The sequence below is a fragment of the Oncorhynchus kisutch genome, linkage group LG5 (genome assembly GCF_002021735.2).
Source record: "Oncorhynchus kisutch isolate 150728-3 linkage group LG5, Okis_V2, whole genome shotgun sequence".
Lineage (NCBI taxonomy): Eukaryota > Metazoa > Chordata > Actinopteri > Salmoniformes > Salmonidae > Oncorhynchus > Oncorhynchus kisutch.
In genome coordinates this window covers 62,157,368-62,182,445 of record NC_034178.2, presented here as the reverse complement: position 1 = coordinate 62,182,445, position 25,078 = coordinate 62,157,368, and the positions used below count along the sequence as shown (strand labels likewise).

The 25,078-nt window shown below is 41.5% G+C and overlaps 1 protein-coding gene and 1 pseudogene across 1 annotated transcript in view; one reads left to right on the top strand and one right to left on the bottom strand.

Annotated features, from left to right (window-relative positions):
• LOC109891640 (disks large-associated protein 4-like) overlaps positions 1-25,078 on the top strand; it is a 221,173-nt gene that overhangs the window by 118,268 nt on the left and 77,827 nt on the right. The window lies entirely within an intron of this gene.
• On the bottom strand, positions 10,569-14,531 carry LOC109891641 (GTPase IMAP family member 7-like; annotated as a pseudogene).

Below are 25,078 nucleotides of genomic sequence, written 5' to 3'. Positions count from 1 at the left end.
ATCTGCTGGTGTGTGTGTGTGTGTGTGTGTGTGTGTGTGTGTGTGTGTGTGTGTGTGTGTGTGTGTGTGTGTGTGTGTGTGTGTGTGTGTGTGTGTGTGTGTGTGTGTGTGTGTGTGTGTGTGTGTGTGTGTGTGTGTGTGTGTGTGTGTGTGTGTGTGTGTGTGTGTGCGTGCGTGCGTGCGTGCGTGCGTGTGCGTGCGTGTGCGTGCATTTGCGCGTCTCTATTAGCCTCAGCTCTGCTCTAAGCGCGGCACTTTGGGATAGCTGCCTATGTCCGTTTTATCCTCCCTTGCTAAATAAACACCCATTGTGCTACACACACACACAATCATGAGAGGCTGAAAGTAAAATAGCACAAGACTGGGACAACCTCATAATGTTGCTCCAAACTGCTGCAACAGACATCAGCATTGCCTAATTTAAAGGGAAGCTCTCTTGAAATAGAGTGAGTTCCAATCTGGGATTCAAGTACACTACCCTGTTGACTTCACTCTCTTCAATCTGATTGGACTGGATTGGGGTAAGGAAGTGTCATAACAATAGGGTATTCCATCCTGTTGCTCTCACCTCTCCATCTATCCACCTCAAATCCACAAGGGGAAGTCAACAAGGTTAGAGGGTAAGGATTTAGGTTTTCAGAGTGGAACTCAGACCATGCTCTCTACTTGTTCAGAGTGGACCTCAGCCCTGCCATCTACTTGTTGTCACAGATGAGAGGTAAACACATTTCATGGCTAAATCACCACTTGTTGAAGCATCCCTTTTAAGCTGTTAGTTCATTCTCTCTGTTGCGGCTTATAACTTGCGATATATCTGAGATTCAGAATAGGAGCTATGGACAGTATTAGGTAAACACACTTTTGTATACCTATCTTATGCCATATATGCTATACACTGAGTGTACAAAACATTAGAGGCTATTCTGAGGGCAAAAGGGGGTGCAACGCAATATTAGGAAGGTGTTCCTAATGTTTTGTACAGTCAGTGTATATGCCATAGCATGAGGCAAATAACTGCCCAGCACCAATTTATTTATATTATACTAATTTAAAATTATCATTAGCAGCAGGGTAGCCTAGTGGTTAGAGCGTTGGACTAGTAACCGGAAGGTTGCGAGTTCAAACCCCCGAGCTGACAAGGTACAAATATGTCGTTCTGCCCCTGAACAGGAAGTTCACTGTTCCTAGTCCGTCATTGAAAATAAGAATTTGTTCTTAACTGACTTGCCTGGTTAAATAGGTAAAAATAAAATAAAATGAGTTCCATTGCTGTAAATGGCTCTACCTTCCGTTAACAGACCCAAATTAAATCCATTCCACACAGCCACGCTAAATACTTATAATTCCGTGTTCACATCTTAGCTTTTAAATGAACAATTTTTTGAGGACACAGAAGTTCTCCATCCGTGCCCACCATTGCTGGTGAAGCAATGCTTCTGTCTTTCAGTGGGTGTGTGTATGTGGGTGTGTGCGTGTGCGTCTGTCTCATGGTTTTCAGAGATTGGCTGAAATGAATTGGCCATCCCTCAGAACAGAGGAGTGGTACATTAATAGCTGTGAAAATAGTCCAGAGCCCAGGACTGAGGTATACAGCGTATACAGCGTAGTGTAATTAGGACACGGTTAGCACAAGCTACTGCTGCCTCACACACAAGACTGCCCACACACACACACACACACACACATATTTAGTTAAATAAACAATCTCAGGGACACACACATAGTCTACATATTGTATCTTCTTTCATCTTCTCTCTTTCTTTTGTCATTGATTTTTCTTTTGCCCTCCAGCTCTCTATTTCTCCTCCTTCTCTCCCTTTCTGTCTCAGCATATCCCTTCGTCCATCTCTCCCTATCGCTCTCATCATATCACTTCATCCATCTCTCCCTTTCTCTCTCATCATATCCCTTCATCCATCTCTCCCTTTCCCTCTCATCATATCCCTTCGTCCATCTCTCCCTTTCTCTCTCATCATATCCCTTCATCCATCTCTCCCTATCTCTCTCATCATATCCCTTCATCCATCTCTCCCTATCTCTTTCAACATATCCCTTCATCCATCTCTCCCTTTCGCTCTCATCATATGCCTTCGTCCATCTCTCCCTATCTCTCTCATCATATCCCTTCATCCATCTCTCCCTATCTCTCTCATCATATCCCTTCATCCATCTCTCCCTTTCTCTCTCATCATATCCCTTCATCCATCTCTCCCTTTCTCTCTCATCATATCCCTTCGTCCATCTCTCCTTTCTCTCTCATCATATGCCTTCGTCCATCTCTCCCTATCTCTCTCATCATATCCCTTCGTCCATCTCTCCATATCTCTCTCATCATATCCCTTTATCCATCTCTCCCTTTCGCTCTCATCATATCCCTTCATCCATCCCTTTCTCTCTTATCATATGCCTTCGTCCATCTCTCCCTATCTCTCTCATCATATGCCTTCGTCCATCTCTCCCTATCTCTCTCATCATATCCCTTCATCCATCTCTCCCTTTCGCTCTCATCATATCCCTTCATCCATCTCTCCCTATCTCTCTCATCATATCCCTTCGTCCATCTCTCCCTATCTCTCTCATCATATCCCTTCATCCATCTCTCCCTATCTCTCTCATCATATCCCTTCGTCCATCTCTCCCTTTCGCTCTCATCATATCCCTTCGTCCATCTCTCCCTATCGCTCTCATCATATCCCTTCGTCCATCTCTCCCTATCTCTCTCATCATATCCCTTCATCCATCTCTCCCTTTCTCTCTCATCATATCCCTTCATCCATCTCTCCCTTTCTCTCTCATCATATCCCTTTGTCCATCTCTCCCTTTCTCTCTCATCATATCCCTTCATCCATCTCTCCCTATCTCTCTCATCATATCCCTTCGTCCATCTCTCCCTATCTCTCTCATCATATGCCTTCGTCCATCTCTCCCTTTCTCTCTCATCATATCCCTTCGTCCATCTCTCCTGTTCTCTCTCATCATATCCCTACATCCATCTCTCCCTTTCTCTCTCATCATATCCCTTCATTCATCTCTCCCTATCTCTTTCAACATATCCCTTCATCCATCTCTCCCTTTCGCTCTCATCATATGCCTTCGTCCATCTCTCCCTATCTCTCTCATCATATCCCTTCATCCATCTCTCCCTATCTCTCATCATATCCCTTCGTCCATCTCTCCCTATCTCTCTCATCATATCCCTTCGTCCATCTCTCCCTTTCTCTCTCATCATATCCCTTCGTCCATCTCTCCCTATCTCTCTCATCATATCCCTTCGTCCATCTCTCCCTTTCTCTCTCATCATATCCCTTCGTCCATCTCTCCCTATCTCTCTCATCATATCCCTTCGTCCATCTCTCCCGTTCTCTCATCATATCCCTTCGTCCATCTCTCCCGTTCTCTCTCAACCTCTCATTTTACAACAGATGTTCTAATTCAGCATTTAGCTTTAGATCTTTTCGTTTTTTACCAGTGTCACCACACCTCTCGTTTGCACCTCTCTCTGTATTATCCTTCAAATGTGCATAGAATTTTCAGGTGTATCTATCAAATGTTATTTGTATACTGCTTTGTAAGTTTAGCAAATTCAAATTGGGAAATTATTGATGTTGGTAGTTGGTATGGAAACATGTGGCTGCCAATATTCATTCATGTTGAAAAGCGAATTGGATAGTGACTAATCAATAAGACCGGTTTTGACATATATACCCGCCCATAATTTGAGATGCATATTGTGTAGTATTGTGTCTCCTGTGGGGCTTTTTTGCTCCTGATGGCCCAGTCACACTTCACTTTATAAAAATGACCTTGCAATGACCAATCCTAAAGCGTTTCTGAGCTAAAACGTTTGGGATCCACCTGATACTAAAGGAGGCTCCAATGCCAACTGGATCCTTGAAGAAAATTTATATTTCCCAACAAGGCTTATATCGGGCAGCTTACATCTGAGAGACTCTTGGTGGCTTTTACACTTGGAGTTTATCACCTCTAATAGCAAAACAACCAAATGGCCATTGTGTACAAAGATTTCACAATAAGATAAAACAATAATGATGCATTTGTACACCTGTTATTGTATTAAAACACCACGTTGATTTGAATGGATTACCCATTTTAAAACTGTATATTATGATTCTGGGATCAGCTTAACCATTCCATATCTTAACCTTATCCAATAGGTAGTAAAAACACACAAATGCAAAAACAGACCTTAGAAAAGTGTCTAGGGGCAAATCCATCCCACTCCATATGAATGCAGGGAGATAGTTATGTTTGTATTGGATAATATCACCCCCTAATGGTTAGAAGGGCACATTGTTTCTATGTTTGTGAATGGAAATGTGGCGAGGTCAGGGATTGGACATCATGCCAAACTCTCCCTTCCCATTGGACCACGAGCAGATGGCAGCTCCCCTGTGCACGAGGCAGGGAGAATTCTCCTCCCATAAGCCGGTAGCAGGGCATGCACACACAAAAGCAGACATCATGACACAGATATACACACAGACAGACACATTGACACAGATATACACACAGACAGACACATTGACAGAGGTAAAAACACAAAACATCCAGATACAAATACAGACAGAGACAGACACACAGACTCAAATACAAAAACAAGCCGACAGACAAACGGACACACACACACACGCACGCACGCACACACAGTTCAATTGGTTCTCCAGGCCTGCCTTTGATGCAGCTAACTCCATAATGATGCTTTCTGCTCACCCCTCCTTTATCTCTCTATCTATTCTCTCCTCTTGAATCACCTCTTCTTTCTCTGTTAAGGAGATGTTATGGCTATAATGGTAGCAGGAGTTATGCAGTATGTATACCATTGTGCTGGTTATAGATAGCTTATAATAGTCATATTTTTGTGGACCGGGGTACTAAATGTTTGAAGAAATAGTGGGATTATAAATCGCATTGGACAGCGTCTGATAAATGAGTAAAATGTCAATGTAATAATCAGAGTGTTATTTCCTACCACAAGTTTCTTCATAATGAAAAGTCCATCAGACCATATTGACCTCGCTGCTCTATCAATCATCGCAGTGCGAAGCAGCTAGACCCAACTCAATACTTTCAGTAAATAGAGAAATAGCTGAATCAATTCTCTCCTACCACTGCCTGTGCTTCCATATTTTCAACTGCATGGACTCACTCACTCATTCAATTATATTATATAATTTATTACAGTAACAGACAGAACTGCATGCAGAAAATAAAATCAGAGTAGGCTAGCTACCTAACCCAGGTCTATTCCAAACACAGGGCTAAATCAGAGTAGGCTAGCTACCTAACCCAGGTCTATTCTAAACACAGGGCTAAATCAGAGTAGGCTAGCTACCTAACCCAGGTCTATTCCAAACACAGGGCTAAATCAGAGTAGGCTAGCTACCTAACCCAGGTCTATTCCAAACACAGGGCTAAATCAGAGTAGGCTAGCTACCTAACCCAGGTCTATTCTAAACACAGGGCTAAATCAGAGTAGGCTAGCTACCTAACCCAGGTCTATTCCAAACACAGGGCTAAATCAGAGTAGGCTAGCTACCTAACCCAGGTCTATTCCAAACACAGGGCTAAATCAGAGTAGGCTAGCTACCTAACCCAGGTCTATTCCAAACACAGGGCTAAATCAGAGTAGGCTAGCTACCTAACCCAGGTCTATTCCAAACACAGGGCTAAATCAGAGTAGGCTAGCTACCTAACCCAGGTCTATTCCAAACACAGGGCTAAATCAGAGTAGGCTAGCTACCTAACCCAGGTCTATTCCAAACACAGGGCTAAATCAGAGTAGGCTAGCTACCTAACCCAGGTCTATTCCAAACACAGGGCTAAATCAGAGTAGGCTAGCTACCTAATCCAGGTCTATTCCAAACACAGGGCTAAATCAGAGTAGGCTAGCTACCTAACCCAGGTCTATTCCAAACACAGGGCTAAATCAGAGTAGGCTAGCTACCTAATCCAGGTCTATTCCAAACACAGGGCTAAATCAGAGTAGGCTAGCTACCTAACCCAGGTCTATTCCAAACTCAGGGCTAAATCAGAGTAGGCTAGCTACCTAACCCAGGTCTATTCCAAACACAGGGCTAAATCAGAGTAGGCTAGCTACCTAACCCAGGTCTATTCCAAACACAGGGCTAAATCAGAGTAGGCTAGCTACCTAACCCAGGTCTATTCCAAACACAGGGCTAAATCAGAGTAGGCTAGCTACCTAATCCAGGTCTATTCCAAACACAGGGCTAAATCAGAGTAGGCTAGCTACCTAACCCAGGTCTATTCCAAACACAGGGCTAAATCAGAGTAGGCTAGCTACCTAACCCAGGTCTATTCCAAACACAGGGCTAAATCAGAGTAGGCTAGCTACCTAACCCAGGTCTATTCCAAACACAGGGCTAAATCAGAGTAGGCTAGCTACCTAACCCAGGTCTATTCCAAACACAGGGCTAAATCAGAGTAGGCTAGCTACCTAACCCAGGTCTATTCCAAACACAGGGCTAAATCAGAGTAGGCTAGCTACCTAACCCAGGTCTATTCCAAACACAGGGCTAAATCAGAGTAGGCTAGCTACCTAACCCAGGTCTATTCCAAACACAGGGCTAAATCAGAGTAGGCTAGCTACCTAACCCAGGTCTATTCCAAACACAGGGCTAAATCAGAGTAGGCTAGCTACCTAACCCAGGTCTATTCCAAACACAGGGCTAAATCAGAGTAGGCTAGCTACCTAATCCAGGTCTATTCCAAACACAGGGCTAAATCAGAGTAGGCTAGCTACCTAACCCAGGTCTATTCCAAACACAGGGCTAAATCAGAGTAGGCTAGCTACCTAATCCAGGTCTATTCCAAACACAGGGCTAAATCAGAGTAGGCTAGCTACCTAACCCAGGTCTATTCCAAACACAGGGCTAAATCAGAGTAGTCTAGCTACCTAACCCGGGTCTATTCCAAACACAGGGCTAAATCAGAGTAGGCTAGCTACCTAACCCGGGTCTATTCCAAACACAGGGCTAAATCAGAGTAGGCTAGCTACCTAACCCGGGTCTATTCCAAACACAGGGCTAAATCAGAGTAGGCTAGCTACCTAACCCAGGTCTATTCCAAACACAGGGCTAAATCAGAGTAGGCTAGCTACCTAACCCAGGTCTATTCCAAACACAGGGCTAAATCAGAGTAGGCTAGCTACCCAAACAAGGTATATTCCAAACACAGGGCTAAATCACAGTTGGCTAGCTACCTACCCCAGGTCTATTCCAAACACAGGGCTAAATCAGAGTAGGCTAGCTACCCAAACAAGGTCTATTCCAAACACAGGGCTAAATCATAGTAGGCTAGCTACCCAAACAAGGTATATTCCAAACACAGGGCTAAATCACAGTTGGCTAGCTACCTACCCCAGGTCTATTCCAAACACAGGGCTACATCAGAGTAGGCTAGCTACCCAAACAAGGTCTAGTACAAACACAGGGCTAAATCAGAGTAGGCTGCTACCTAACCCAGGTCTATTCCAAACACAGGGCTAAATCAGAGTAGGCTAGCTACCCAAACAAGGTCTATTCCAAACACAGGGCTAAATCAGAGTAGGCTAGCTACCTAACCCAGGTCTATTCCAAACTCAGGGCTAAATCAGAGTAGGCTAGCTAGGCTGATGACTCTGTAAGTGAGGCTGGGTGAGACCTACGCATAATTTTAAGGCATCTTTCTAATCACGTATAGCATATTGACTCTATTAAATCTTCACAAATGTGTGTGAATCTTCACTGACAGTCTGTACCTTGCCACTATTTTAGCCTAATGCTTGTCACAGGCGACAACAGCAATTATCATTCAGGAGGCTACACTAAGCCAAGCCGCGTGGCAGGATGTGATATGAGACAGACAGCTAAATGTGCTGTGAATTGATTATGAGGAGTTGACACTCTAGGCTATCAATCGGTGTAGAGATTGTATTTAGAGTTCTCTGTGACATTAAATGAGCATGTGTAGGATGCACGTTAATAGCGGTAGGATAGAAGTGGCAGTTGGTTGTGTGGGGAGAGATGCGCTAAGCTAATCGTCGGTTGTGTGGACGGGTGTCGTAATGAATGATAGTTAGGCTACTCTCTGGGAGCTGGGTTATCGAGCGTGTGTGTGCATTCTTCCTGTGTGTGTGTACGCCAGTGTGTGCATTCTCGCTGCACCATCAGCATCATTAATCTCATTTGCCTATAAGTAAATCACACTCCATTTTCATGGGGCTGTGAATTAATGGAGATATAATCCGTGAGGTATTTGTTTGTCTGTTGCTATCATTTGCAGTCAGCCTAATAGTACTGAGCTTCATGCATCTATTCTATTTTATTCTTCCCTTTTTATGGGTGTTCAAGGTTGTTAGCATGTGATTGGAGAGTAACACGATTTATAACATATGTCCTCTATTCCTAGATTACGGTCTAATAAGCTTTTTGTGCAGCAGCTGAGCTTGTATTTCTTTTGTCCTCGGTCAGAATCCCCTCAACTTGTATTCGGGGGTCAGAACTACGGACTGTATGTATTCTAACTATCAACTTGATACTGCATGATGTTTTTATATCACGCTATTAAGACCATATCAAATCAAAAAACTATATCCTGACACCTGAAGTTTTTGAGAGTGCGTATAGAAACTCATACAACGGGTGGGTCTAATCCTGAATGTTGATTGGTTAAAAGCGCATTCCAGATGGTGTCAATTTTTTTTATTGACCCTTTCACTAAATATACTAATCAGCCACGTTCTGCATAAAGAAAACAGTGATAAATCAGACACAACATGCAGTGTTTTAGATACTCATAGTTGACCCCATAACCATGTAAAAAAATGAAAAAAAATGAAAAGACAGCTACAGGCTTAAACTTGTACAGTTGAAGTCGGAAGTTTACATACACTTAGGTTGGAGTCATTAAAACTTGTTTTTCAACCACTCCACAAATGTGTTGTTAACAAACTATAGTTTTGGCAAGTCGGTTAGGACATCTACTTTGTGCATGACACAAGTCATTTTTCCAACAATTGATTACAGACAGATTATTTCACTTATAATTCACTGTATCACAATTCCAGTGGGTCAGAAGTTTATATACACTAAGTTGACTGTGCCTTTAAACAGCTTGGAAAATTCCAGAAAATTATGTCATGGCTTTAGAAGCTTCTGATAGGCCAATTGACATAATTTGAGTCAATTGGAGATTTACCTGTGGAGGTATTTCAAGGCCTACCTTCAAACTCAGTGCCTCTTTGCTAGAACTGTTTGGCCATAATGACCATCGTTATGTTTGGAGGAAAAAGGGGGAGGCTTGCAAGCCGAAGAACACCATCCCAACCGTGAAGCACGAGGTGGCAGCATCATGTTGTGGGGGTGCTTTGCTGCAGGAGGGACTGGTGCACTTCACAAAATAGATGGCATCATGAGGAAAGAAAATTATGTGGATATGTTGAAGCAACATTTCAAGACATCAGTCAGGAAGTTAAAGCTTGGTCGCAAATGGGTCTTCCAAATGGACAATGACCCCAAGCATACCTCCAAAGTTGTGGCAAAATGGCTTAAGGACAACAAAGTCAAGGTATTGGAGTGGCCATCACAAAGCCCTGACCTCAATCCTATAGAACATTTGTGGGCAGAACTGAAAAAGCGTGTGCAATCAAAGAGGCCCACAAACCTGACTCAGTTACCCCAGCTCTGTCAGGAGGAATGGGACAAAATTCACCCAACTTATTGTGGGAAGCTTGTGGAAGGCTACCTGAAACGTTTGACCCAAGTTAAACAATTTAAAGGCAATGCTACCAAATACTAATTGAGTGTATGTAAACTTCTGACCCATTGGGAATGCGATGAAAGAAATAAAAGCTGAAATGAATTATTCTGTCTACTATTATTCTGACATTTCACATTCTTAAAATAAAGTGGTGATCCTAAATGACCTAATCCTTTACTAGGATAAAACTTCAGGAATTGTGAAAAACTGAGTTTAAATGTATTTGCCTAAGGTGTATGTAAACTTCCGACTTCAATTTTATATGGGTTTCATTCCTTTGACTCTGCTGTTCCATTTTCAATTGTAAAGTAGCATAACTGCCTGTGATAAAAAGACATACACCCCAGTGGAGGAGGATGGCTCATAATAATGGCTGGAACGGAGCCAATGGAATGGCATCAAAACACATAGAAACCATTTGTTTGATGTATTTGATATCCTTCCACCAATTCCTCTCCAGACATTAACGTGAGCCTGTCCTCCCCAATTAAGGTGCCACCAACCTCCTGTGATACACCCCTATTTAACATTTTACTGCAGTGGGCTAAATCAGGGTCACACAGTGTTTCTTGCTCGAAAAAAAATCCACTTTGCAACAAAAGTATACACCCCACGCACATGGCTATGGTCTTTAAAAAAAGAAGACACATGTACCATGTAAGATATAGAGTTGAAATATATTCAATTTTGAGTTTGCATCCCAATTTTACACTGTAAATACATCACAGAAAACTGAAATACAACAAAACCGTTTAGAATAGAAACACTGGATTTTCAGATTTTACGTTTTTTTGTGTTTATTAATTATGAAGAATATTAACAACATTCCACCTGTGAGGCCACTAGAGGGCGATTTGGTCATTTGACTGCAGGAAAGGGCCACTACTTTACTACTAAATAGATACTGTAAATATACTATATATCCCCATTAAATTCCAATTAGACCCAGTTCAAACTGGAGCAAACATATCTTAAAGAACAGTATACAGTCAAAAACATAATAAACGTTGAACTAACGGAACATACCCCTGGTGTTTTAAAGGCCAATCATCTCCTTAGTACATTCGTAACCCTGGCTGAGGCCTCCAACTAGACCTGCTGCCATCAATATTGGTGAAGAATAAAATGCCCTGGCTAACGTTACAGCTGCCCCACCAAGTGCTGCCCATGGACAGTATTTCCACATCTCTTCTCTGATCTTTTCCTGTGCCGTCTCATAATCCTCATTGTTATAGTACATTCCTCCATTATCCTCCACTATCTTCCTCAGCAGCTCTCTGACCTGAGTGTAGTTCTTTCTCTTGACATTGATGATTGAGTGATATCTGTTCCCACAGCTTGTAACAAGTTTCCGCAGCTCCTTGCTCTCTTTCAGAAACTCAGAAACAGATTTTTTTCCCTATCTGATCTTCACCAGTGAACAGCACCATGGTGTACATTGAGGCATCTTCCCCAAAGTTCTCCTGGATCAACTTCACAGTGTTCCTTTCCTCCTCTGTGAACCTCCCCAGCCTGATCACCAGCAGGAACACATGGGGTCCTGGAACTGACATGTAGATGCAACTTTCTAGCTCCCTTTTCATTTGATCTACACTCATTGTTGGGTCAAAGAGTCCTGGCGTGTCAATCACATCGATCTTCCACCCATCCACCTCTTCACTCCCTTTCTCACACTTTGCAATGACAGAATCAGCTTTGGGCTCCACTTTAAACACCTCTCTCCCCAGGATAGTGTTTCCTGTTGCACTCTTCCCCACTCCAGTCTTACCCACCAGAACAATCCTCAGATCAGAGGGCTGCCCTGAATCTGTGGAAACAGACTAAAAGTGAGAGATGCTTGAGTTGATCATAAAAGCAAGCTTCTAGATAAGATAGAGAAAAACATGTGTTCTGTGTGCATGTAAAGTATATGGATGCGTACCTTGACATTGACCAGTAAAGATTTGCAGACACAGTGTTACCAGCAATAGAATCATCAGAGTCCTTCCTTGTGCCATCTCAACAGCTGCAGTGACCAACCAAAATCACAGAAACAGACAATTATGTCATTAGTAAGGTTGCAAAGTTCTGGTAAATGGTCCCAAACACCCAGGTTTTCCAGAAATCCCGGGTGTAAGATTCCTGGGTTCAGGAAGAAAAAAAAGGGAAATCCCATTATCCTACAACCAGGATTTCTGGAAAACCAAGGAATTTGGGGGAAATTATTGTAATTTTGCAACCCTAGTCATTACCAACAAAACCAGTCCACACTTCTACAGAGACTCATTGGATAATGTATAATTTATTTTTAGCTGATTGATATAACGATCTAAACAATAGGCTTACTCTGCTTCACATCACCTGCCATCACATGGTTGGAGAGTTATTTATCAAATAGAGCCCAGAGAGTGTTCTTCAATGGAAGCTTCTCTACCATGAAAAATGTACAGTGCGTTGGGCCGTTGCTCTTCTCTATTTTTACAAATGATTTGCCACTGGTCTTACACTAAGCTAGAATGACTATGTATGCCGATGACTCCACATTCTACATGTCAGCACCCAAAGCCAGTTACAGTCAGGAGTTACAGTCAGTGTCAGAATGGGTGATTAATAATGAACTGGTCTTTAATACATCTAAACCTAAAAGCATTGTATTTGGTGTCTGACTCTGATCTCTGATCAGACCAGACAGTTACTGTACAGAGAAGTTGCAGGTGTGTCACTCTCACAACAATCTACTTTAAGGTTTATTGATTTAAGATGGACCCACTTGAACAAGATAAAGAATTTCTTGAGCAACATTAGGATACCTAGACCTTACTATCCTAGCCTCGTACGATCATCCTGATCTTGTGATTCAATTGAATCTGCGTAGCAAAACTGAATGTAAGCTTGTTAGATCAGGATGGTTGTACGATGCTATTACTATCCTGACCTGGAACATATTTGAAGACTATTTATTGGTTTAGTGGATATTGATGCCATTTTATTATCATTTAACGCTAGTAAATTTTAGTTCAGTTTGGATATTGGTTTGATATTCAGAGTTTACTTGTCAATACCTATTTGACAGAAGGTCCTAGGATGATATACGTATCTACACCGAACAAAAATATAAACGCAACATGTAAAGTGTTTGTCCCATGTTTCATGAGCTGAAATAAAAGATCCCAGATTTTTTCTAGACGCACATAAGCTTATTTCTGTAAACATTTTTGCACAAATTTGTTTACATCCCTGTTAGTAAGCATTTCTCCATTGTGTGGCATATCAAGAAGCTGATTAAACAGCATGATCATTACATTACAGGTGCACCTTGTGCTGGGGACAATAACAGGTCACTCTAAAATGTGAAGTTTTGTCACAGAACACAATGCCACAGATGTCTCTAGTTGAGAGAGCATGGAATTAGCATTCTGACTGCAGGAATGTCCACCAGCGCTGTTGCCAGAGAATTTACTGATACATTAAAGCAGCCTCCAATGTCATTTTATGGAATTTGGCAGCATTTTCTTGAAATATTTAAATAAAACAACATAATTCATGATGGTTTTTATTTGATTTTAGTCTGTTTTGGAGTGAAAGATAGTTTCAGTATAGTTTTAGTTTTTCATACAGGTTTGTTAATTATTTTATTTCAGTGTACAAAATTGTTTTTTCATTATTAGTTTTAGTTTTAGTTTAGTATTATAACCTTGCTATGGAGGAGGGAGGTCAGTGACCTAACATCAATGGTTTTAGATGTATATGCCATTTGGACTGGAAGCTATTGAAACTTTGATCTGTATGTGAATGAATAACCACAGTTGTAATAGAATAAACATTTGTAGAAAATCAAAGGTGGATAATTTAGAAAAAATGTAAGGTGTACATTTGATGAGAGATGTTAAAGAACCAACCACGCTTGTATGTAGATCTGTAGCTCATATGGATAGGGAGGTATTGAAAGTTAGACCTATCACAATAAGTATGCCTGTAAAATCAGGGAAGTGGTGAACTGGAATTCTAACAAATGTAGCATGGATGACAGGGTCAGTGGCTTAACATTATCTGGTTTCATCTAGATATGGAGCACCCTTAGTAGTTAGTGGTAACTAATACAAATATTGGGTCCTTCAGCGACTGGAGTCCCGATGCAGTGTGTGTCATCTTCATATTTGGTGAACCCTCCTGAATGGGAATTGCAATCACCTTTCTTGCACTTTTACGAAGGTCCCTAAACCACCTGAGTGCCAGAAAAGCATGTTGACTACTTTCTTGCTTTGTTAAGGGAAGAGTTTGATTATTGGTCTAAAATAATAATCATAATAATTTAAAATAATCTAATTCTAGATATCGCTCTCATCATCCTAGGACCCTCCGTCGGAGAGCTATTGATGAGCCAACCCCTGAATATCGAAAGTCAAAACAAAGTTAATGTGGTGATCAGCCATGCATAAAGACCTGGTATGAAGGTATCAATAAACCAGTTGCTATACAGTTATTCAAGTATTGTAGAGGAATTGCAGTTGAATTCTAGCCGGCTTTCTAAAACTGGCACATATACAGTAACATTGATTCATGTGCACTGTCCCTGTAAAACTAAATTGAACAAAGTAGAGTAGATCGTTGTAGAACGTTTAGCAAAATATTACTCCTACGGTATAAAGTTGAATACTCACTTTTACTGCAGTTAAATGATTTGTGAATTGGTGCCTCTTGTGACTATGAGAGCTGAAGCAATGTGCGGCGCCATACGTAATGAGTTTCGTTTTCCCGGCATATACATTTAGTTTTCCCTGTAACTAGTGTGTTCTAGCCAAACAGAAAGTGTTTTAGGCAAAAACCCAATCCAGTGCAGAGATAAATTCTGATAAATGATTATCATGTACTCTCCTTAGCCTTATGCCAACAACCATAAAACGAGTGAAAAAATGTGTCAGATAGAATCTGTATACAGAGAGTCTGTCAGTGCCATACTGTAGCAACAACACAGTGAAAGCATTTTATGCATAGTTATAGTATCCAACAACAGGTTGTATAGTATAGGATTCTACTGAGCCTCTGGTTATGTTGTGCTGTCTGTAAGGCAGCAACGTGGGTGGTAGCAAAGCAATGTTAGAGAGTATTAGGAAGGATGCTCTTTGGATGAAAGGGTCTTGGCAATAATGAAAACACCTGTACTTTCCAAGGCACTGATATCTGATACTTGATATGAGCACAGATTTGTATACATTTGTATGGGTGTATGACTCGGTTTTGGCCATAATATCTCTCCTGCTGCACCCTTAGTCTCACAGTTTTTGAGAGTGCTTATATATCATTTTAAGGTCATATCAAGTTAAAAACACGTTTTTGAAAGTGTGTATAGAAACGGAGGTAGCCTGGTGGTTAGAGAGGCAAGCCGGCAACCAGAGGCTGGGTTGCCAGTTCGAGACACGGGTCCGATTGGAAAAATCTGGCGGGAAGTGAGCTGGCAACCGGAGGTTTGCAGGTATTAAATCCTAGATGCTGTTGTGCCCTTGAGCAAGGCACTTAACTCCCCAGGCACCCAGTGGGGCAGGCACCCCCGCACCTCTCCAAAACCTGTATGTGTATTTATGTGTGTCTTTCGGAGGGATTGGGTTAACAGAGGAAATAACATTTTGGTTGGACATTGTGGGTAATTGACCAATAAAGTGATCTAAATCTTAATAACAGACAAGAGGTAGTTATACTCTTATTTTTTTTTTATTTAACACAATTTAACACCAAATATATCAATCAGACCCATTTTGCATATAGAAAACAGTGATATAACAGACACAACTTTCTATGTTGTTGACCCCATAAACATGTAAAAGGGTTGTTCCACGTATAGAGTACATTTTGTGTCCCTTTAATCTGCGGCCCGTGAAAACAGATACGAAGTGGGGGATGCTTGAGTTGATTATATTGGCAAGCTGTGTGTGTGTGTGTGTGTGTGTGTGTGTGTGTGTGTGTGTGTGTGTGTGTGTGTGTGTGTGTGTGTGTGTGTGTGTGTGTGTGTGTGTGTGTGTGTGTGTGTGTGTGTGTTTCATGTGGATGTTTACCTTGAAATTGACCAGTGAAGGCTTGCAGAGACAATGTTAACAGGAACAGAATTGTCTGAATCTCTCCTCTTCCTTGTGCCATCTCAACAGCTGTAGCGACCAATCAAAAGCATGGAAACAGACGATGGTGTCATTAGCAAACAAAAACAGCGGTGCGGTTAGTTTGACTCAACGTTTGCCACATTGCGTGGCGGTTTATCCTGAAAGGCACATTTTCCCAAAACGGTGTGCACCGGTCTTCAACAGCCTTTGAGGTACGTTTGCTCCTGTTTGGTGAGTGTGGCCTGATCAGTATGGGTGTGACTATATGAAATCGCAAAACTCAGCACATCTAATGGTAACTGCCCTCTGGGCCACAGTAATCACAACGTTTTTCACCTGGTCGTTCAGTACAGTACCATTTCCGTTGAATTCAACATTGCACACTGTTCTGTCATAGTGAACGCAACCCATTCCACACTTCTACTGTACCAAAGAAGGTTTAGTATGGAGATGCCCAGAAACAGCTTCTCCATTATAAATCCCTGGTCACACTTGTAGGTGATGTCATGGTAGCTAGCTAAAGTCATGCGTAGAAACATGTCATCGGGTCTAACAGACATGTTGGGCTGCACTGCTCGTGTGCGACTGTTTTTGATGAAAATGGAAAACGTGTCAGTTTGTCACTTTCATGAGGTTGGACTTATAACATGTTCAGCTACTTTAGACATTGTCTCGAATCTAGCTTGTGCCATTAGAAATCAAAATGAACAACTAAGGACAATTGTTTCACTTCTTTAGTTGACTTTCCAAACCCCAAACCCCAAACCCCGGTCTGGTCTGTCGAGCCTGCTTGCGAGGTGTTCCCAGAAGTATTGGACTGCTGTGTCTCTGGGTTAGAAAACTCTGTGCTTCTACACAATGACTCTTTAGAGAATGTTCTAGCCTACCATTCTACCATTGACTGTCTGGTCTTTGATCAGACCAGATAGACCTGTTCCTTCACGGTGGTATAATGATTTGTCAGAGAAATCTGAAAGCGTTATACTGTATGTACAGAGAAATCTGAAAGCGTTATACTGTATGTACAGAGAAATCTGAAAGCGTTATACTGTATGTACAGAGAAATCTGCAGGTGTGTCCCTCTCCAGCAGCTTATTTACTGTAAGGTGTGTTGATCCTAGATTGATCCACTGGAACAAGATACAGTACAACTTGAACTGCACCAGTTCTTGAGCAACATTTTGATAGTTAGGCCCGTTGCTACATCCTGACCTGGATCATCTTTGGTTTCTATTCCGTGAAACAAGTTCTGGGTTTCAGGTTAAACTAAAAAAACATTGGGCTATTCTTCTTTCACTGAGAAACACTATTAAACCAGCTGGATGTCAATGCCAACATTTAATATTGGGATTGTCCAAGAAACAGGACTCTATTACAGGACAAAAATTGTATAATAGATTGTTGTACAAAGTTTAGCACATTTTATTACTAAGGTAGTTAAGTTGAATACTCACTTTCACTGCAGTTAAATGGTCTGTGAATTGAGGTGAAGCAATGTGCTGTCCCAGTAACTAGTCAGTTCAAGCCAATCAAAAGATTTGCTAGGCAAAACCCCAATTCAGATTAGATTAGAAAACTTTACTGTACATTAAGTTTACATAGAATGTTACTTACTGTCAATTATATTGGATGTGATTCCCTCTACAATGGAATAGATGGTAGCAGGGCAATATTAGAGAGACATAGAGACAATAGACAATAAAGCTAAATACTATACATTCCAAGGCACTGATATCTGCATTTGTATATACTGTATTTATATGAATGTACAGGTGTAGGATATTAATTTGATCACTCTTTTGTTGCTGCAAATTTTCTTGCGCAATTGGAAATGCAAACTTGTAGTGTATTTGAGGTTTAAAAAACTTCTAATTTCCACTGACATTTCAGACTCGAGTTTCCCTAAGAAAAATGTATCAAACCCTACAGAAATGTCCATTAATTATAATCTACATAATAATTTACATTTCCTGTTGCTGAATGATTATTTTCCTGCTGTATAAAACTGGCTCAAATTGAGATACTACATCTGTGTGGCTTGGTTATGGCCACATCTCTCTCTACCTGCCTCCACAGCAACTCAGACTGCCATTCTAGTCAGTATTTCACAGATTTCATTAATGGCTTCCATGGAATCAGCCTTCATCCATCCACCTTCTGTAAATTCTTGTTAATCTAACTGCACTGCCAATTTACAGTAGCTATTACTGTGAAAGAATGCCATGCTATTGTTTGAGGAGAGTGCACAGTTATGTACTTGAAAATGCATTATTAAACCAATTAGGCGCATTTGGGAAGTCTTGATACAAAAAATTTAACAGAAATGTATTTTCTATTTAACTACTAAGTCAGTTAAGAACAAATTCTTATTTACAATGACAGACTAGGAACAGTGGGCCTTGTTCAGGGGAAGAACAACAGATTTTTACCTTGTCAGCTTGGGGATTCAATCTAGTAACCTTTTGGTTACTGGCCCAACACTCTAACCACTAAGATACCTGCCGGCCCAGAAATACAATGATTCATTGGATAAGTCTAAAACTTTGCACATGCACAGCTGCCATCTAGTGGCCAAAATCTAAATTGCGCCTGGGCTGGCATTGCGCCTGGGTAGCATGTTTTTTCTATGTATTATCTTTTACCAGATCTAATGTGTTATGTTCTCCTACATTCATTTAACATTTCCACAAACTTCCAAGTGTTTCCTTTCAAATGGTATCAATAATATGCATATCCTTGCTTCAGGTCCTGAGCTACAGGCAGTTAGATTTGGGTATGTCATTTTAGGTGAAAATTGAAGAAAAAAAAGGCTGGATCCTGAAGAGGTTTTAACCACCTTGCCAGGCAGGGCACTGGCACAGACCGTCTGGGGCTGGGCAGGCTTGCTGGAGTGGCACCAACCAGCCATCCCCCCTCTGCCACTCCCTGCCACCCGCCGCCGGCCCAATCCTCTTTACCTGCCTCACAATGCCAATCGGTGTGCCACCCTTTGTGCCTCATGCCAGGGATGCCCGTTGGAAAAGCTCTTCTGTTTTGGAGTCTGGCGAGAGAGAGACAGATGGGAAGCTGGGAAGAGGGAGGGGTCTACCCGGAGGTAAGGGCTCTCCTGGTGACAAGACACTAGGGCTGTGGCTGTGTACCTGCCGGCTGTGGAAGGGGAGGTAGGGGAGATAGTCAGCAGCAGAAGGTGTTGCTATCAGAGTGGAACAGAAGCGAGGTGGAGGTTTGATGTTGGACGTGTGAGAGGAGAGGAGGGGACTCCTTGCTGGGTTTCAGCTGGCTACTCATGCGATGCTGAGAGCAACGACATACTGTATCTCCATCCATCCCCATGCATGAACACACACACACACACTCTCTCTCTCTCTCTCTCTCTCTCTCTCTCTCTATCTCTATCTCTATTGCACGCTCTCTCTCTCACACAACACACACAATCTCTCTCTCTCTCACACACACACACACACACACACACAATATAAAATGAACAGTTAACAAAAGTTCCAAAGGAAGAGAGACATTTCAAATGTCATGTAATGTCTATATACAGTGTTGTAACGATGTGCAAATAGTTAAAGTACAAAAGGGAAAATAAATATGGGTTGTATTTACAATTGTGTTTGCTCTTCGCTGGTTGACCTTTTCTTGTGGAAACAGGTCACAAATCTTGCTGCTGTGATGGCACACTGTGGTATTTCACCCAATAGATATGGGAGTTTATCAACATTTGATTTGTTTTCTATTTCTTTGTGGGTCTGTGTAATCTGAGGGAAATATGTGTCTCTAATATGGTCATACATTTGGCAGGAGGTTAGGAGGTGCAGCTTAGTTTCCACCTCATTTTGAGGGCATTGTACACAAAGCCTGTCTTCTTTTGAGAGCCAGGTCTGCCTACGGCTATGCTCACTGAGTCTGTACATAGTAAACACTTTCCTTAATTTTGGGTCAGTCACACTGGTCAGATATTCTGCCACTGTGTACTCTCTGTTTAGGGCCAAGTAGCATTCTAATTTGCTCTGTTTTTTTGTTAATTCTTTCCAATGTGTCAAGTAATTATCTTTTTGTTTTCTCATGATTTGGTTGGGTCAAATTGTTTTGCTGTCCTGGGGCTCTGTGGTATCAGTTTGTGTTTGTGAACAGAGCCCCAGGACCAGCTTGCTTAGGGGACTCTTCTCCAGGTGAATCTCTCTGTAGGTGATGGCTTTGTTATGGAAGGGTTAGGAACCACTTCCTTTTATGTGGTTGTAGAATTGAACAGTTTTTCTGGATTTTGACCATTAACAACAACCATAAAGGACAATGCATTCTAAACTCAAAAAACTCAAAAAAAGAAACGTCCTCTCACTGTCAACTGTGTATATTTTCAGAAAACTTAATTAACACGTGTAAATATTTGTATGAACATAAGATTCAACAACTGAGACATTAACTGAACAAGTTCCACAGACATGTGTCATGTGTCAAGTGTCAGTGTGTAGTGGGTCGGACGAAGTCTGGCGCAGGACACAGAACTGAGTAAAAACGTAACTTTACTCGAAAATAAACCAAACACCAGCTCACAGAAATACTGACCACTTAACAACGAACAAACACAAAAACAATGGGGAAAACAGAGGGTTAAATAATGAACATGTAATTGGGGAATTGAAACCAGGTATGTAAAACAAAGACAAAACAAAAGGAAAATGAAAGGTGGATCTGCAATGGCTAGAAGGCCGGTGACGTCGAACGTCGAACGCCGAGCAAGGAGAGGGACCGACTTCGGCGGAAGTCGTGACAACATGTGACTAACATAAATGGAATAATGTGTCCCTGAACAAATGGGGGGTCAAAATCAAAAGTAACAGTCAGTATCTGGTGTGGCCACCAGCTGCATTAAGTACTGCAGTGCATCTCCTCCTCATGGACTGCACCAGATTTGCCAATTCTTGCTGTGAGATTTTACCCCACTCTTCCACCAAGGCACCTGCAAGTTCCCGGACATTTCTGGGGGGAATGGCCCTAGCCCTCACTCGCCGATCCAACAGGTCCCAGACGTGCTCAGATCCAGGCTCTTCGCTGGACATAGCAGAACACTGACATTCCTGTCTTGCAGGAAATCACGCACAGAACGAGCAGTAGGGCTGGTGGCATTGTCATGCTGGAGGGTCATGTCAGGATGAGCCTGCAGGAAGTGTACCACATGAGGGAGGAGGATGTCTTTCCTGTAACTCACAGCGTTGAGATTGCCTGCAATGACAACAAGCTCAGTCCGATGATGCTGTAACACACCGCCCCAGACCATGATGGACCCTCCACCTCCATATCGATCCCGCTCCAGAGTACAGGCCTCAGTGTAAAGAATATGCCTTCGAGGATAAATGCGAAACCGACCATCACCCTGGTGAGACAAAACCGCGACTAGTCAGTGAAGTGCCAATCCTGCCAGTCCTGTCTGGTCCAGCGATGGTGGGTTTGTAGGCGACATTGTTGCCGGTGATGTCTGGTGAGGACCCGCCTTACAACAGGCCTACAAGCCCTTACAATGAAGATCTGTGAAGTTATTTAGGTTTTTACAAATTATCTTTGAAAGACAGGGTCCTGGAAAAGGGCCGTTTCTTTTTTTGCTGAATTTATAACTGATTAAAGTATTTTTAGCCAGAACCTAATTGGTATGTCGAATTTTATGTTCCTTTTGATGACGTAGAAGGCCCTTCTTGTCTTGTCTTGTTTCTAGATGGAATTTGTCTAATCAACAAAAGTATGAGAAAACTTTACCTTTGTTTTGGTTTGTTTGTTTGTCAATTAGGGTGTGCAGGGTGAATATGTGGTCTGTCGTACGGTAATTTGGTAAAAAGCCAATTTGACATTTGCTCAGAACATAGTTTTCGCTGAGGAAATGTACGAGTCTGCTGTTAATGATAACGCAGAGGATTTTCCTAGGGTTGCTGTTGACGCATATACCATGGTAGTGTCATGACGTTGGCCTCTTTGGGTATAGCAAGCCCATCCTCCTCTCCCTGCCTCCCCCTTTCCTCCTTCAACTAGGTTGCTGTGGTCAGAGAGACGTCGTAAATTCCTGAGAATCTCCTCATGGACACACAGTATAGAGAGAGTAGATTTTCATGGAAAACAAAGGAAATCCTTCCACCTCACAGAACTTGAGGTACAAACATTTCATGTTTCGGAGAATGTAGAAAAGATCGGTGAATAATCCAGCTACGAACTGGTCCGTTTGTCACAACTTGGGGATGCTCATGGGAGACGGTGTGGCCACATTACCATAACGCTGTTTATATAATAGCCTCACATATGAGGTTTACCTAATTTATCTAATTGTTGTATAAGATGAATGAGTGAGTATGATACTGTTTGTATAATTGTGTAATATGATTTTGGACTATTTAATGAAGAAAAATACAATTCCCTTTTGATTTGAACTAAATTAGAGGACCGCACCTGAGCCCACTTAGGTTCAGGCCTCCTAGGACAGCCCCTTTTCTGCCATTCCAAATAAAACCCAACTTTAAGAAATTATCAGCAGACCGAGCTTACCTCAATTACGAGATGGCTAAAGGCTGCAGACCATGTTTTTCTCCAATTGGAGGAGAAAGGTTGTAGACTATTGCTGAATCTTTTAACCATACCACGTGGTTAAACTCTTAGACTATCGATACAGACAGAATAAGAACAAGTCTTTAATATGAATTACTAGTCTGCAGCTAGGAATTCGGTATCATTGAACGACGACAACCCCCGAAACAGCCATTCTATAACAAATTTCACTCTGAACAATCCCCTCTAACCACAACCGAGAGAGAGAGGGAGAGAGACGGACAATTCTACAAAAGACATTAACTTTTCACCAACGATCAAGACGACACCCTGAGCGTAAATATATATATATTGATTGCAATTGTTCCCGAATGAGTGAGCGTTCATTTGTAAAGGATTAGCATTTCAATTGTTATAATTATCACTCTGTAGTGACTTCTTAGTCGACCCCCACTTCCCCTTTTGTCTAACAAGCCGCCAATGCCGGTTTAGCCCACTAGGGCACATTCTCCTATCATTTCATGTAACCACATTTACCTTGTTTGTTTGTTTATGCATTTCTGTGAATTACTTAGTTAGTAATAAATGTAATAAATGATTTAGAACAATTGATGTATGGATGACTCATAGTGAACACTATGCAGATAACCAACAATTTACGACGTTTGGAATGAGACTAACGTGAGGTACAGTAAATAATTAATTAATTCGAAGACTAATTGATCAGATAAAATATCTGAAAAGTTATTTTAGGAAATGATAACTTTCTAATCTGAATATTTTTCCTTGGTGCCCCGACTTCCTAGTAATTACGGTTACATGATTAATCAGTCTAATAACTAATTACAGAGAATCTTTGATAAAACTAGAAGTCTTCAGTTAATGATAGTAAAGACATGACAGTAGTTATTGGGGTCAAAATTGTGTCCACTTTTGTGGATTGGGGTCATCAGTCCTTAGTTCCAAATATTGGGGAAGATGCCAGAGCTGAGGATGATGTTAAAGAGTTTAAGAATAGCCCATTGGAATTTGTGGTCTGTGTATTTTATCATTTAATTGATACCATCAACACCACAGGACTTTTTGGGTGGGAGGGTTTGTATTTTGTCCTGGAGTTTATTCAATGTTTTTGGAGAATACAGTGGGTTCTGGTAGTCTTAAATAGTTGACTCTAAGATTTGTATTTGATCATGTACAGTGCCTTTGGAAAGTATTCAGAACGCTTGACTTTATTCACATTTTGTTAGGTTAGAGTCTTGTTCAAAAATGTATTCAATTGTTTTTTTTCCCTCATCAATCTACACACAATACCCCATAATGACAAAGCAAAAACAGGTTTTTAGAAATTGTTGCAAATAAAATATACAAATAAACTGAAATATAACATTTACATAAATATTCAGAAGGTTTACTCAGCACCTTTGGCAGCGGTTACAGCCTTCTTGGGTATGACGCTACAAGTTTGGCACACCTGTATTTAGGGAGTTTACTCTCTAGAGCTCTGTTAGAGTGACCATTGGGTTCTTGGTCACCTCCCTGACCAAGAGTCTTGGTGGCTCTAAACTTCTTCTATTTAAGAATGATGGATGCCACTGTGTTCTTTGGGACCTTCAATGCTGCATATTTTTTTTCTTGCCCTTCCCCAGATCTGTACCTCAACACAACCCTGTCTCAGAGCTCTAATGGCAAATTCCTTTGACCTCATAGCTTGGTTTTTGCTCTGACATGCACTGTAGAACATTATATAGACAGATATGTGCCTTTACAAATCATGTCCAATCAATTGAATTTACCACAGGTGGACTCCAATCAAGTTGTAGAAACATCTCAAGGATATTCAATGGAAACAGGATGCATCTGAGCTTTTTTAAATCAATTTTAGAATAAGGCTGTAATGTAACAAAATGTGGAAAAAGTCATGGGGTCTGAATCCTTTCTGAAGGCACTGTTTGTTTATGCTGTTGGTTCTTTTAAAAAAAAAATTTTTTACAGCTTTTTTGCTACATATTCATACATTTTATATGTATATTTTACGTATGTGGTACTTTTATATAAAGCAGTCACATAACAATAATACATTACCAAACATAAGCTCTTTAATCCCACCCCTCAGCCACTCTCAGCCCCTCCCACCTATCACCATAGACCTCAGCTCTTTAATCCCACCCCTCAGCCTCTCTCAGCCCATCCCACCTATCACCATAGACCTCAGCTCTTTAATCCCACCCCTCAGCCACTCTCAGCCCATCCCACCTATCACCATAGACCTCAGCTCTTTAATCCCACCCCTCAGCCACTCTCAGCCCATCCCACCTATCACCATAGACCTCAGATCTTTAATCCCACCCCTCAGCCACTCTCAGCCCATCCCACCTATCACCATAGACCTCAGCTCCATGCCCCATGTTTGTTTAGGGAGTTTACTCTCTAGAGCTCTGTTAGAGTGACCATTGGGTTCTTGGTCACCTCCCTCCCATGTTTGTTTGTTATACAGCCCAAAATATTGGAGATGTGGTTTATCCATACATCTCTGTTTTGGATAGATAATCCTTCGTGTTGTTGTTTGTTTAGTGTGTTCCAATTTTCCCAGAAGTGGTTAGATTCTATAGATTCTTCAATTACATTGAGCTTATTTCTGACATGCTATTCCTTCTTTTTCCGTAGTGTATTTCTGTATTGTTTTAGTGATTCACCATATT